This window comes from Hippoglossus hippoglossus, chromosome 14 (genome assembly GCF_009819705.1).
Source record: "Hippoglossus hippoglossus isolate fHipHip1 chromosome 14, fHipHip1.pri, whole genome shotgun sequence".
NCBI lineage: Eukaryota > Metazoa > Chordata > Actinopteri > Pleuronectiformes > Pleuronectidae > Hippoglossus > Hippoglossus hippoglossus.
The window spans coordinates 8,421,016-8,436,858 of record NC_047164.1 but is presented as its reverse complement, the minus strand read 5'-3'; the positions used below and the strand labels follow the sequence as shown (position 1 = coordinate 8,436,858).

General features: G+C 42.0%; 1 protein-coding gene across 2 annotated transcripts in view; it reads right to left on the bottom strand.

Annotated features, from left to right (window-relative positions):
- Positions 1-15,843, bottom strand: part of LOC117774937 (rho GTPase-activating protein 26-like) — a 79,423-nt gene that overhangs the window by 55,335 nt on the left and 8,245 nt on the right. Inside the window, exon 1 of one of the 2 annotated variants that reach the window (XM_034607668.1) lies at positions 1,553-1,571. The exons of the other annotated variant lie outside the window; for it this stretch is intronic. The gene's annotated coding sequence lies outside the window, so the exon portion shown is untranslated. Of the gene's footprint in view, positions 1-1,552; positions 1,572-15,843 lie in introns of those variants that run through there. 2 annotated transcript variants of the gene reach the window in all.

The window sequence follows — 15,843 nt, the reverse complement described above, 5'->3', positions numbered from 1 at the left end:
TTCCCGAACGCACTACGGCCTATCTTTAATCAAGCTAAACAATCTAAAAACGACACACACACACACACACACACACACACACGCAGTGCACACACCCCACTTGCATCTTCATTCCTGTCCGATGAGCATCAAACTGCCCATCCCATGCAGGGAGGGAATCCCAGGGAAGGAATTTCAAGAAAGAACAAGAAAATGATGGAGAAACAAGCTCCTACAAACCCCACCACTACCACCAAATCTCCCAGAGATTATAAAGTCAATGAATCTCTGTGCGAGTTGATGGTGGCTTTTCTTTGCCCTGTAATAGCCCTTTGCTCATCAGAAACTGCCTGAATGGTGGTCACAGGCCAACAAAGTGATTAACAATGGCTAAATAAAGCCTGGGAACAAAAAGGAATTCAACAAAGACCCTCACAGTCCCAACTAGAATGAACTGAGGGTGAGATGGTGGAGAGGGGGGCAGGAAAGAGACGGAAACAGGGAGAAGGGAATGAGGAAGAAAGTCATATAGTTTTAGAGAAGGGGCAACAAGGAACTGAGCTGAGAAACAGCTGTAAGAGGAGGAAACATGAGCTGTTTCTGGAGAGATTTAAGGAACCGGGGAGGAACAGGTAGAGAAACATGGTAAAACTTCAACTTTACTGTCAGATATTAACGGATATATACTCTAATGCTTGCTTTAATGCAAATATCAACATATATAAATTTCTGTAATTTAATAATGTGAAGTGTCCTACCTTTCTTAAACAGTAAAATCCTTAAAAAATGTTCCTTTCATGTGTTTACATAAATAAATCATCTTAATTGATAAAGAGCTGCAAATTCTGACATTTCCAAAACTACAAAAACTAAGCATTTGACTTTTTGTTTGATAAATCCCCTAGATGATAGTTTATCAAAATTGTATCAAGCCCTATTTGTGTTTTATCAACTAATTGAATCCGTCACTGGTCATGCTCCATCAATTACTCCTCATAGAGCACACACCTCCACCAGGACCCAACAGTCGCCTTAAATTCAATCAAGCTGCACCAAATTACACATACTCATAGATATCAGTCTCTTAAATGCGCCTGATTTGTTTAATCTAGATCCATAAATTATTCCCTGGGAGAAAAGGATGAAAATGTTGAAAATCGCCCTGTTGTTAAAGAAAGTGAAAAGAAAAACATTCTTGGATCTGCCCCCTGATCGGGATCCACACCTAAATTCCACCAAGTTTCGTGGAACTATGTTCAGTTGTTTTTCTGTAATCAAAAGGGAGGGAAATATCTGAGTGTTCACTTTATATTTTCACCTCAACAATGAGTCATTTAACCTCAAAACTCGCTGTGTAATTGATTCTCATGTGGTCAGAAATGATCTGTGCAGCTGTGAGAGTAAAAAGAGGGAAACTGTACATCACTGTCGCTCGTCCTCCCTCCTCTCGTCCTGGGCCACATAGCTATCGTATCCTGGCAACGGACACAAAGGAGCCAGGACACCGCGAGGAGCAGGAAGTTCACTTTCTGTGTCTCTTTTTGTTTTGGTCTCACACAGTGCTCCTACCTACTTCTTCATCCTGCTCGTGTGTAATGTCTGTGTTCTTGCTTCTGTTTGGTGGTCATCGGCTTCTCTCACTTTAACGCTCTGTCACCTTCATCACTCTCCCCCTCTTTTACTCTACAGTAACCTTCTTTCAACCACTCTTTCTCTCCCGCTCTCTTTTTGGCATTGCCACGCCTGTTGCTGACACAGCAAACACAGACAACCGGGGAGGTTTTCCACTCTCCCTCTTTAAAAAAAAAAAAGAGCGTCTGTGGGGTGAAATCATCCTGCGGACCGCCGGCTGCCGCTGGAAAAATCCACAGCAGGAATGTGGGACAAACTGACTTGGAATCTGATCGAGGACACAGAGCCAGAAATGCCCAGCTCTGCCTTAAAAAACTGACCTCGTAATATAAAAAAGAAAAGCACCCAGTTTTAAAACAGTTTTATAATGAGTCATGTGTCCCTGCTATCGTTTGATTTATAAGAATATTCATGATGTTGAAAAAATCAGATTATTTATTCAAAGGTGAGCAACCACAACTCTGATGTGATTTTAGGCTGAAATTTCCTGACATTTTATAGACTAAACTTCTGTCAAATAATGAATAATAACGATGAAAACGCTATTTGCTTCCGCCCTGAAGGCAACAAATACTCCCCAACACAACTCTGCGACTAACATTCCCTGATATGACAACCAGGACCTGACTCGAAGCCCAGCTGTCTCCTACAAAACAGGAAACGTAAGAGAATATATGGCCTTGCCTTCGCTGCTGACAGCGACAACACTGGACAATGGAAACACACAGAGATGCACCCAGAGACATACACCCGTGCAAGGTGACAGAGAGAAACCTGCTGACAGAGGAGTGAAAAACAAGGTGGAAGATGCAAAGAAGGAGCCAGAGGATGACTGAAGAGTTTCCTCCCTGTTGTTGGCCTGTTGTACTTGTTCTGAGCTGCTGGGGAGAATCCGTTGTCCTATGAGGTCATTGCTGGTACAAGACAAACTTGTGGAAAAAGAACATTTAGTCCTCATCGCCACGTCGAGGGGTTGCAAATAAATCATATTGAGGCAACTTTGTTCACACATTTTCCATCAGCTCTGTCCTTTCATAACGCTGTGTTCTCAAATAATAAGCGCTTGTAGTTTACACTCTTGTAAATACAGAAAGGATTAAGCATTTCTCCTTGAACCATGCAACAGTATGAAGGGCTGTTGGGCATATGATAGATTATGTTGCTCAGACCACAGAGTGGTGTCAGGAGAAAGAGAAAGGGTGGAAACCACACTAACCAGATTAGTGCCAGTCTGCAAATAGCCTTCGTCCACTTCCTCCCTACGCCCAGCACAAATCTGACCTCTGTCCAGGAGAACAACACAAACATGCAACAAAACACTGCCTTCCACCCGGAGAGCCAAGCTGTGACCTTGTGAACTCACTTAGACCGAAGTCATTGGTACTAACTCCACTGCTGGTTACTCCACTAGCTGCAGAACTGGAATTTTGCACATTGGAATTGAGCGGTAAACAAACTATTAATACAAGGTAGTGCTTTCAGATCAGGAACAATTACACAATTACAATGAGAAGCTACTCATGGCTTAAAAAGGTGAAAACATTGCATTCTTTCAAAATACATTTAGAATTTTTTTTCCACTTTCTTTAAATTGGTTTATTATTAACATTTTCACCATTTTCCCAGGGATCAATACATGGATCTTGATGGGGAAAAAGCTGGCACACTTATGGAATGGACAAATTATGGCACCAAAAGCTTCTGGGAAAGTATTCAAATATATTCCAATGAATCCTGTGTCATGCGAAATTCTGGATTTTTGGGAAAAAAGTGCAATTAACCCTATACTCCCTTGCATCTGTATCATGTTGCAAGCTTGAACGTTTCATGGTGGTAAAGCACAATGGGGAAGCCGTTAAATGATAGCTGGGCTACCAAGGGTCTGGAGATTCTGTATTATTCATACTTCACTAGAGCATGAGAATATGTTCAAAATGCTCACTAAACCTCACAACCACCAACCACACAATCTGACCTTTCAATTTCTCCCTGCATTGGTCAATAAAGAGAACTGAATGTTTAGAAAAGGCTTAAATCGCTTAAATCAGAGGAGACACGGTTGTCGACTATTTGATACGGAGACAACCCCTTGACAAGTGGAAATTGGAAAAGCTATTACAGCTATTAGTCCTGCCATGCCAGTCTTAAACACATTACATGGCTAATGGAGAATCCTTTAGATGCCAGATCTACAGCGTGGCAACTTGCCTTCCACGGATGCCAACTTCAATTCCAAGTGAATGCTCGGTTAAAAAATGCCAGTGAATTAGCAGCCAGCGTGCCGCCCAAGTGCCAGTGCTGACTGTACTGAAGTTGTTTGTGCGAATGCCAGTTTCCCCCCATTTAAGAAGACACGGGGCAGCAGCTCTAAGCACGGATTCTGTGAGACATCCACCAGGAAATAAACCAGCGGTCTCTAACAGGATTGGCTGAAATCCTCCCTGACCTCATTCCATCAAGTCTTGAGAGACAGACGGAAAAGGGGATTATAAGAGAAGCCAAAAAGGAGCGAAAGTCATAAGTGGAATGAAATTCCTTTCCAACTGTACTTTTTTCTTTCTTTTTTTTTTTTATTCCAAAATAAAATAGCTTGTATAATTGTGGAAATTAGAAGTGAAGTGAGGACCAATGAAGGGAAAGATCAGTTAGAGCCAAGATGCATCGGTGTAAGAACCAAACTTCATATCTCACGATTTCCAACAGACATCTGAGCCATTTCTATGGCAACTGAACAGTTTTCATTTACTAAGGAGGATCATGAGATGCGGTTGAAAGCTGATTAAAAAAAAGCTAGTAAGAACCTTAGAGTGGAAACACTACAGAAAATGTATCTGCATGAGTTTTGAAAATAAATGATCATAAAATAATGTTTAACCTCTGGTGCTAGCTGTTCGAAAATAGGTTTACCCTACTGTTCTTTGCCATATAATTGAGAAATTAATCTGCGTATAAATCAATAATGAATATAATCATTAGCTTAAGCCCCAAACAATGTGTCAAAGTATCCAGACCTAACACAAACACAGTAGGAACAACGTGTGTAGGTAACACTTTGACATCCACTGAAATTTTTCTCAGGCCACCTTTCCTACTTTCATTGTCGTTCGAAAGAGGAAGTGGCAAACAGGAAGAGGAAGTAGGTTCTACATCCAGACTGTTTTCCAGCCAGAATAACTGATCCCAATGGCTGACATGGGAACATTCTGTTATATCACAGCACAGGAAATATTATCACATATTGTCGGGTCAAAGCTTTAAGTTTGAATTTATGAGATGGAATCAAACAGTTTGAATTATTTCCTCATACTCTGCATACTCATGCCTTTACACCAGTAATAGAGGAAGCAACAACTAAAGACCCATGTCTAATTTTAGTAAAGGTGAGTAAGATCTCGCCCCCAAACTCATTTGTTTATTTTCCGTATACATAAAATCATATTCAGCTCTATGCCCCCCCAGTTTGAAAACCACTGTGGCAACATGGGGTTGAAATTGACAAAATGTTTGATCGTTTACTGTTTCTGAGTCAGTGAGCACATACACAGTCTGAAAGGCGAAGACATGGCAACCTTTAACTAAGCCAGAGACCAGTCAACCACTGAGCAGACACAGAGCAGTCATCTCGTTGTGTGTCCAACGCCACCTGACATTCACCAGCCAGCCTGGCAACCCTGCCCCCTTCTCTCCTAGCACCATACAGCCTTTTATGTGCTGTGGCAGCAGAGAATCTGCTGCAGGGATTCAGACATTCAGCTTCAAACAGAATCTGGGAGATGGAATAAGAAATTGCACTTTTGATCTTTCTATGGGGACTGGCCTACTTTTCTGCCTCTCAACATCTCTTAATTAACCTCGCTCTCGGTCATTCTCCCCTCCCTCTTTCTCCTTAACCCCAGAGGCAGAGAAATATGCATTTAAATGAATATTCTTTTGGTTCCACGAATGAGCCTCGAAGTCATTCCACATCAACACCCAACCCCCCCCCCCCCCTGAAACGTCGACCTTCAGCACACAAAACAAAAATAAGACCAAGCTGTAATCTCTCTTCCCTCTCCTCTCCTTCCCTCATTAATTCATTGTTCTTTCATTTGCTTCTTTCCCATTAAGATGTTACCAGGTTATCAGGGCAATCTTATTCATTTACCCAGTCCTAAAATTTGACTGGAGCATTAATTTCCAAACATGCATCTGTGCTTGAGCAACAAGAAAACTCATAGTGTCATTTGCAAATGTGGAAGTGTGCTGACTTTTGTGTGGCCATAGGTACAAAGCAGACTAATGGTGCATGTGTGTGTGTCTCAGCACACACATGGTGCTGTGCGTACGCATGCATGTGTGAGCAAGCTGTCGCTGACACCTGCTGCAGCCCCGGGCAAGCTGCTGTGAGGTAGAGGCCGAGAGCCAAGTCACGACATAGTGCTCGGGTAGTGTTGCATAAATGTTATGATGTTCGAGGTTATGTTACGGCTGGGTCCTTGAAATGGAGCAAAAATGTGTAAATCAGGTGTGAGAGACATGTATTGGAGAAGGGATGTGGATGACCTTTTCAAAAGAAGATAACGGTGTTGATGTACGATGACTGACTTGAACCAAATGTGTTTTTTTACTGCCAAAGACAACAAAAGACTCACATTTACAACCAGGTATCAGAAGTGCTCTCCAAACGGTCCACCTTTACTAAGTCTGAGCCACAAAGCTGTTTTCAGACATGAAATCCAGAAAATGTCTACCAGATTGGGTCCGGACATTTTATAGAGCTTGACTTCAGGAGATTGTCCGGTCAGAGGTGCTCACAACAACAGGAAAACTTCCAGAACAATAAGGCGAGGGGGGTGGCACCTGAGGAGTGCACACTGGATGCAGGACATGATGTTTAAATTCCACTGGGGAAATCACAAGTTTTTGTTTTTAGCAAATCGTCTCTCGATTCTCATTGGTCATTCCAAGTTGGCGTCTTCTACGTGTATGACACCTCTTTTCCATCCTGAGATTTTAGGACATTTCCCTGCTGTAGTCCTATTTTACAGACTTTTTACCAGGGGACTGGCAGGAAAGGTTCCTGAAAATTTCCAATGCTGCTGATTTGGACATTTGCTTTCTCACATGTAAAACTTCAAGGAAAATGTTCAGTGCATGCCTGAAAGCAGCTTAAGTGTCAGAAGTAGGACACAAGATTTGGGGGATAAGGGGTGAGTGTGCAGAGATGGCATGCAGCGCTGGGCTTTCCCCTTGTACTCGCACTGCACTTAACATGCCACTGTTGTGTTACATCCTTGTCACATTAAAGTTTAACTTCACTTTAACAACAAAGTGTTTTTTACACATGAGGATCAACCTCTGTGAACCTTGAATGGATAAACTCAAATTCATATTCTACAAAAATAAAAACCAGACTGAATTTTGGAAACTTTTGAAACGCATGCAACAAACCCTCTTGAGCGTTCATGCATTTTCTTTCCAACTCTCTGTCTGTCATTCTATCTCTGTCTCCCTGCCAACAAGCAATACATCTGACCTGTAGGAAATGGAAAGGTGGCTAAAATGCCTTGCTCAAGGGAAGCACATGGATGCCTCCGTTTTGTATAGCATGATTATACGTATCCTTTTCCATTCTGTGGCCACGGTGACAAACATCCTCCAACCTTCAGTCAAAATATTCAGAGTAAACCCTCTCTAAAAGCACATTTAATGATGCAGTGGAGGGTATTCCAACACTTTAATGTTGTTTATGGCTAATTTGATGACGTTAATATGAATCATTGCAAAGCAGCTATTTATTAGAAAGTCCCTAAGCCTCTAAATCAGGGAAAACCTGTATTTGTTTGGGTTTGGACACACAAAACAGAGGGTCTGTCTTTTTTTACGACCGTAAATGGTCCTGAAATGTAGGTCATTCGTTTTGAGGCATGTTTCTTTATCAGAGGGGGTCACATCAAAAATAACCTTTCAGAACCTACAAATGTTACACTAAGGAATACAACACATACAACGTCCAATAGGGACTTTGGAAGACTGATTAGAGGAAACACCAGAAACGACAATAAATTGGATTAGAGCACTTTGCAATAATGGCAAGTGCATTACTGACCATATTACCTCATATATTCAATTGATTTATTACAGAGTGTAACCTCGCTCATGGCTCTGACCCTTCTCACCTTCATGTCCTCGATCAGTGGGAGAATAAAAGCAGCCTGAAGGCACCATCATACGCTTTATTAGCTTCCACACACACAATTTCACTTTCTGTTCACTGGCTGTTACAGTGTGCACGAGGGAGACAGTGAGTACATATTCTGCCCTCTGAGTCTGTTACAGTCTTTTGTTTGAGTAGCCATTACTCCCTCTTTCTACCCCCCGCTCTCTCCCTCTCTCTCTCTCTCTCTCTCTGTCAGGGTGGATTACGGCAGCCTGAGGGATGTGGGGCCGAGTGGCTGCTGCTCGGTGGCTTGTCAGTTTAAGTTCGTCCTCTGAGGCCAGTGTGACACACACACAGAGCAAAATTTAAGAGAGATACAACAGTAAAAGATGCAGTTGGAGATTTCAAACGGAGTAAGTCAATAAAAGAAATTGTAACTGAAGACACAGTGTACAACTTGAAGCACTGTAACTAAAATTCCTCATCCATCATCATCACCATAAACTGTGAAATAGCTGGTATCCTAATTACTGACCATTTCAGATCGAAGCCAACCAATTTATCTGTTGGCTGATTGTATCCATTGATATGAGCCTTTCACAAACAAGTCGTTGTCGAAGTTTACGTTTGCCAAAAATGTTTTACTCCCACGGAGAATTCAGTGTTTTAAATTGATGGGGATCCATCTCAATTCAAGACTTCAATGTAAATCAGTGGAATGAGATTGGGCAGCCAATAAATAAGACAGAGGACTGGTTCAGAGAAGTTGAAAGGGGGTGTAATCAATATCTGCTTAAAGAGACGTGAATAACTTCAGTCCGCCGCACAAGGAGTCCAACATGTGATGGTCTGTTGACAGCGAATGGAAAACTAACTTTGTGGGGACCTCCCGCGCACAGTCAGATAAATGAGCTTTACATTATTGTGGTTTTTTTGTGGGTTTCAGTCGTGAGCCAGAAAATTTGTTTTTATCACCGTGTGATTCCTCCGCAGCGTTCCTGTGGTCAACTATTGAATTTCACCAAACGACTCAACATGTGACATCTTAAATTTGTTAGATGAATTTTTAGTTTCTGCCAGCAGGAGTGATGGTTAAGAAATACAACATCCACTCATGACTTTTACAAATAAAAATCAGCAGAATGTTTAAATTATGCAGCTTTTAAATGATTGCATGTATATGTAAATAAAACTTGATTCATTCATTTCTAATTTCTGCTGTTTACTCGGTCAATTCAGTTTATTTACATTATGTCAGAGCCTTGGTTTGCATGTGCTCTCATTTTCCTCCTCAAAAAAAGAAGCCACAACAAAACAAATCACTTTTGGAAAAAGGTTATGTCAGGTTATGTCGGGGGATAAATTTAGAATGGAAAATTATTTTCTCTGACTGGAGACAGAATTCGAATTAAGTGTCTTTCTGCATGATTCGCATCATTCAGTCCGGAGGGTTTTAAAAGTCATGGTGGGAATGGTAACAATATAAAACCATCAAGATTTGATTTCAAAATCTTTAGAGTGTAAAAAGTGTCACATTGAAGTTTGTGTGGAAATTAGGAACACTGCAATCACTGTGTTTCTTTTATTAAACAAATGATGTCCTGAAATGGGAATAATAGGCGACTTGAGTGAAGTAGCTAAACAAATATACAGTGGTTCTTCCAGAAGAGGGCCCCACCCACTGTCACCAGTATCAACCACAAGCTACCACATAAACTGTCTGTGTTTGGTATAATTTCCCGCAGGGATAGACGCACAGTAAATCCCTGCCCCCCTCCCCTCAAATTGAATCCTATCCCACCTGCACCACCCCTAACCCCCCCAATGTTCCAGCATTAATCCTGGCTTGCCCTCCTGACCACGGGTCCCATCAGCGCCACAATCTGACCCTGCAGGAAGTGATTACGACCAAAAGACCAAGGATTGGAAATATTGCCATAAAAGTAGAGTTCTCAAATCCAATGACAGACAGAAGCACTAAATGTGAAATGAGAGTTTCCCCCCATCCTGCCGTAATCTCTAGCCCATGGGCAGAAGGCAGAAGCCAGAGCCAGACAGCAGGCCGAGCCAAAACCACTTTACCCCCGACAATGACTCCAGACACATGAAAACAGATAGAATAAAGCAAACACACACCTACCAGATTACCCCCACTAAGCCCCTGAGTTTTGGCTGGTTTTATATCCGGAGATCCACCCCCCATACTACCCCTGCATATGTGTGTGTGTAAGTGTGTGTGTAAGTGTGTGTGTGTGTGTGTGTGCGTGCGTCTGTGTGTGTCTCTGTGTGTGTGTCTGTATGCATGCATGTACAGTATGCACATTAAATGTGTGAGGGTGAGATAAAGAGCAAGACATACAGAGAAGAGAGAGCGGTAACCTGGGGGATTAAATATTCTTAGCAGGGGGTTATTTTTGGAGAAGGCGGGACAAAACGGATGGGAGCTGAACACACACACACACGCACACGCACACGCACACACGCACACACGCACACACACGCATGCACACTGTTAAATACAAACACACACTCCCTCGCTCTCCATGCCAATGGACTGTGGTTTGTTTGGGTTGGCTCCGGCCCGGCGATGGAGACGAGTCTTCCCCTCAGCCCACCCCTGCACGTGCTCCGTCTCTTCCACTCAAAACACACTGATACCGGGTGAATTTTAAGTGCAGGTTTCTCTCAGTAAACTGAACACTGCATCAATAAGAGGCAAAGCAGTACCGTGCATTTAATGTATTAAATGATTGCATTACAAAGACTGTATAATAGGTTGTGTCTGTAGGGCTGCCAGGTCAAACCCTTAGACCGGCTGGGAAAATCGAGGTGGTGGAAGTTGAACAGTAGCATGCTTCCTTCCCCCAGCAAACACTGCTGAAGTGCTCGAGCGAAATAGAAGGAAAGAGGAAGAGTATGTCCTGTCACGTAAAGGTTCTAAAAATGCATTAATAGGGATTTGGGGGGTTTGGGGCCACTAGGGGACAGAAAAACGTTGAAAAAGCTCTATTTCACACTCTTATGACCTTGTGATGTTCCTATGTCAAATGTGTTTGTGGATAAGTGCCTCTTTGCACACATCTAGCAGACATTAGCATTCCTTTGCAGTCTGGTCTCTATGGGTGACGAACAACACACTTAACTAACACTAACTTGGCTTCCACCAACTCTGTGCGAAAAATATTTGTCTCCTTAGATGCTTGAGGTTTCTCTATGACTCATTTTCAAACCAAGGCAGTTTAAAGGGCCGATTTGGAGCAAGTGTCTAATCTCTAACCAGTTCTTAAGAACAGCCAAAGAAAAACTTGTTCAACTCTGGCACCAACACTTTGCTGGTCTAGAAGAATAAAAGGCTTACGTCAGGGGGTTAAGATTACCGTGACTAACAGGACCAGTAAGACCAAAAACAACATTGTAACAGAGCTTGTGGAGAAGCAAGCTGGATCTTAAAAGGTTTGCAAGTTGAACCAACTCCGAACCAGCACTTGCACCAGGTCCACCTTTGTCGAAAAGGGTTGTATGTTCTCCAGCTGCTTTCTACATTTGTCCGTCTGCCATCTGGTGCTGGCCAGGTAATGTTCAGCAAGTTTATCAGAGCATGTCTGATACAACAGATGCCTGCTGCTGGAAGACAAGAGTAGTGCTACTGAAACAAAGCTATAGATGTGGAATGGTATGAAAGAGGCTAAAAATAAGTCCTTTGCTAGAGGTATACAACTAAGATAATTCTCATGTCAATCCCAGCAACAGAAATTATATTTTATTTGCTCCATAAATCTTAAAAGACATTCCCCCTGCAGATACATAATAAATGGGCCACTGGAACTCCCCAGGAGTCCTCAATGACTTATTTAAAACTTGAGTAAGCACATCTGTACATTATACCATGAGTTCAGTTGGGTCCACTTTACAACCTTGAAACCTGAAACCTGACACATGAAACTTTTCTCTTACCGACTCTGCTTCCAATTGCACCACCTCAAGCTTTTCTCCCCCATCATTCTCAACTTTAAGTAGGATAAGACTGCAGCCACTAGACAGGACAACCTCACTCCCTGTCTTTCACCATGAATTCGTAATGAGTCTTGAAAATGCTCTGTATTTTCTTGCACTCCCTTGTTATAGCAGCTCCGTCTCTAAGACAGCTGATTCTTCACTCAACAGGACAACAATAGTAACACAGAAAGCAGGCCTCAGCTCAGATCGCTGCATTGTGTTCAATAATTCAGTGCATCCGCTCCTTTTTTAGACTGTTTTGCATTCACCTCCAGCACAGTTCCCCAATACAGCATATCACTATAACGTAAATAGAAAATGTACCACAGCTTGAACCACTTACTAGTTTTTGAAAGACACATTCTAAAGATCAAGAGAGAAATCTAGTATTTTGATGAATCGTATTACATTAACTAAGTGTCTCAGATTGATTTCCAGTATGATTACTTCACCACAGTGGGGGTTTTCTCATGTCTCATTGTTATAAATATAACACAACCACTGGCAAGAGGTATCATAAGGACTGGTCAGGCACGCTGCCATGCTTGCCGTGGAACAAAATGAAACAATGGGAGTGATGGAGAGCGCTAGACCGTCCTGCACTTCATTAAATACGCACTCGTTCACTCATCCAATAACAGCCAATTCAGGTTTCACTGCAAGCCCTTTTCCTATTTTAATAACACAAAACAGAGGTACTTCGGAGAGGGAAGCAGGATGGGCGAGACTGGAGGACAGAAGAAGGGTAATAGGCAGTGCCATGTCAGATTGACAGAAGGAAATGAGGATGGACAGGAGATGAGAAAATTAAGGTGAAGGCGGATGAGAAGATAAAAGCACAACCACAGCTAAAAGGAAAGAGGAAGTGGGAAGCAAGAGGAAGAGGAAGAGAACGGGAAAAGGAAAAGAGAATCATAATTTTGGAAGGTCATCTGTCTCCCTAAATACTGGTCTGACAATGAAAGCCCTAAGGACTTATTGAGCCTTCAGTCATGACCTGTTTAAAGCCTCCTGATAGAAAATTAAGCTGAGACAAACTGTCTTTTCCAAGGTCAAGAGTGGGAAGATGACATATCGTTTTACAAGTAAAAGACTTTACACAGTAGGTGTCATTTCCCTTAGCAAAACCATTAATGTGTAATGAAAAGATCTAAGTGGTGAAGGGGCAGAAGGATGTGATATCCGAGTCAGTTAAGGACACACAAGATATTGAGGATATAAATTTGAACTCATAGATTCTGGCCAGAGGACTGGCCTCTTAAATTAAGTGTTCCCTGATGGATGTAGTCATACATCATGTTCCTAAAGCCCCATAAATTGTGAGAATTTTTACAGTATTTTCCCACATAACGTTTCCCGTTTGGAAACAAACTCTTGATTGTATTTAACAGTAATGGAAATGAAGACCACCGGTTCACCTTTCCATGAAAACACCACAAAGAGTTATAATCGTCGTACAGAGTCTTGGATGAATCAGTTTATTGTAAGAGTGATAATCCTTTACACCAATCTTTCTTCACGGAAACTAAACTTGTCGCCTTCATGCTCAACACAGAAAAGAAAGCTTTGGACTCGTGGTTCACGGAAAAAAGTTTAAAAATGAAAAACACCACGAGCTTGATGAGGAGGAATCCAACAAAGGACAGTGTTTGAGTGTCTAGCTCATCAGGCTTGAAGCACTGATGGCAATCTCACTACACATCGAAATCAAATTAAGTTCATGACCTCGGTCCAAACATTCTCGCTCTTTCATTTGTGTGCTGTGAAAGAAAATCCAGAAGTTTTTCTATAGACGTTATCGCTTGCGATGGAAATTTGCAGTTTGTCTTGCTAGTGTTTATTTGTCTATGTCTGCCATCGGAATGGCTCAGCAATTTCTAAGGAACAGGTCTGAACTGGACCCATTCAGACAGCGTTTTAAACAATGCATCATATACTGTAAGCACATCTTAATTTATAAAAAAGACCAGTAGCTGAAGCTGTCAAATAACTGTAGTAAGGTACAGTATGTGTTATTGAACTATAGTGGGTGTAGAAAATGGAACCGGGCAGAAGTCAGATTTCACCTCTGGCAGTGTAATGTGGCCACAGGTGGAAAACAGGTGCACTTCCTTTGTGCCCACAAAGAGTGGAAAGTGAAGTGAAACTCTGGAAGTTGAAATAAAGTCCACGCTGGCTTTTTCCAAACACAACAAAGAGGGACTGTTCTCTCCTTTGTCAAACACAGTATCGTCCCTCCTGGACACAACAACCTGTTTTCACCTCACAACCTGCAGTCTCTCAGTCCCCTGAAAGGAGGCGAGACTCAAACACCGCGCCAGCTTTAGACTTCTAACACTGGCTCCTATCCTTTTGTTCCGACTCACTTCGACAGCTTTGATGTAAAAAGTGGAAAATAGCTATATTTTATCAACAACATGTGTCAGCATGTGTGCGAGTGTGGGAGAGTTTGACTGTGTGTGGGTGTATTTGTGTACTTCTGCTTGATTTGAGCCACAACTGACAGGCTAAATCACCTTCCTCTGTAAATGTTGCAACATTTCAAGACACCAGTGCGTTAAAAAAAAAAAAAAACCTCCCAGCTCAATATGACACCTGTTGCAAGTCTGGGCAGCGAGTTGCATGGTGGCCTAAGGTTTCTTGTTAAAGCAGCTGAGGGCCACACCTTATCTCCACCGCAGGCTGAGAGTTTCTACTTCATTACCACACACACGTCTTGAATTTGAGGGTTAAGGAGTGAATAATAACCTGTAGCTACAGATTTACTTTTAAGAGGTTCGGAGGGCTAAATAAACCACCCTGTTCTTAAGTGACATTTCTCTTTGCTGTATAGGAGACAGGAAAAAAATCATTTGATTCCCATGGTTTTCAATAACTAACTTTGGGCTTGACGATCCTGTTTTGCTAATCTGGGCATCATCCAACGCTGTCATTCAGGTCTTATGACAATTCATGGATAGTAACAATAACAACGTGCAGCTGTCAGACATGACAATAAAAATAAGGCTTATTCCCAAAAGTCCAAAAGGAAAAATGTGCCTTTATGAGGTCAGATCTAAAGAGACGACACACATACTCATATACCACCTTTTAAACACTGATCGTGTAAAATTGCCGTTAAGAAGTTAATTCATCATGTCGGCTTTTCTTGGTCACACTGAATCAAACAGTCAGGGTATTGATTTTAGATATATGCCCGTATGACTTGTAACCGTAGACTTTACATAAAGATGGACAATATGACACGTCCCCAAAAATGAAAGCAAAGGGTCAATCACTCCCTGGTGGCTGGCCACAGAATGTCATAACCCCAGCCTCCTCCATTTAAGCGGAAGGGACATGTACCAAAATACATTTTTCTCTGGTTTCTGTCATTTTAAGGCTGAAACTGACATTGGACCTCAGACTCTTGATAGAGGGAGGAAGTGGAGACGTGTCATGCATCTTTATATATAGCCTCTGTGAAAAACACGACGATAATTCCCCATTCCATCATTGAACATTTTATACAGAACGGCGAGGCAGGATATACAATGTTACCATCTTGAACAAGCTGTATAAAAGGGAATAATGACAAGGATGTATCCATACAAAGTAGAACAACTAGAATGGAAGGCCAATTACTAAGTTCTGCTTCGTTTAAACTCTCTGTTTAATGAGTTCAGACTTGTAGAGAGAAATCGAGAGTTAAATCTTCAATCGAAACACAAACTTGTCATAAAGCTTAAATCCACTTGTCTGGCTGACGGCCCCGCCCTCATGCAGTAGGGTGCGGTGTCAGGTAAAGTAATTTCCTACCCTTCATCTGCTGTTCAAATAGTGGCAATTAAACAATTTGCCTCATTACCACCTGCAGTGAAAGCAGGTTTTGCAAAGCGCAGCTGTTTCTTTTATGCCCCAACAACAGCGATCAGGTAACCATGTGCAGAAAGTTGAACGTGCATTCCTGCAGAGTTCACACCGTTCCTCCTCCTCCTCCTCTCCGTTCCCGGTGTTTTATGATCACAAGAGGAAAACCAAGGCTCGATTCAAGAACATTCTTGAATCAAATTGGTTTTCATTGGAAGACAGGTGACATTATGTCATCCTAATGGCAA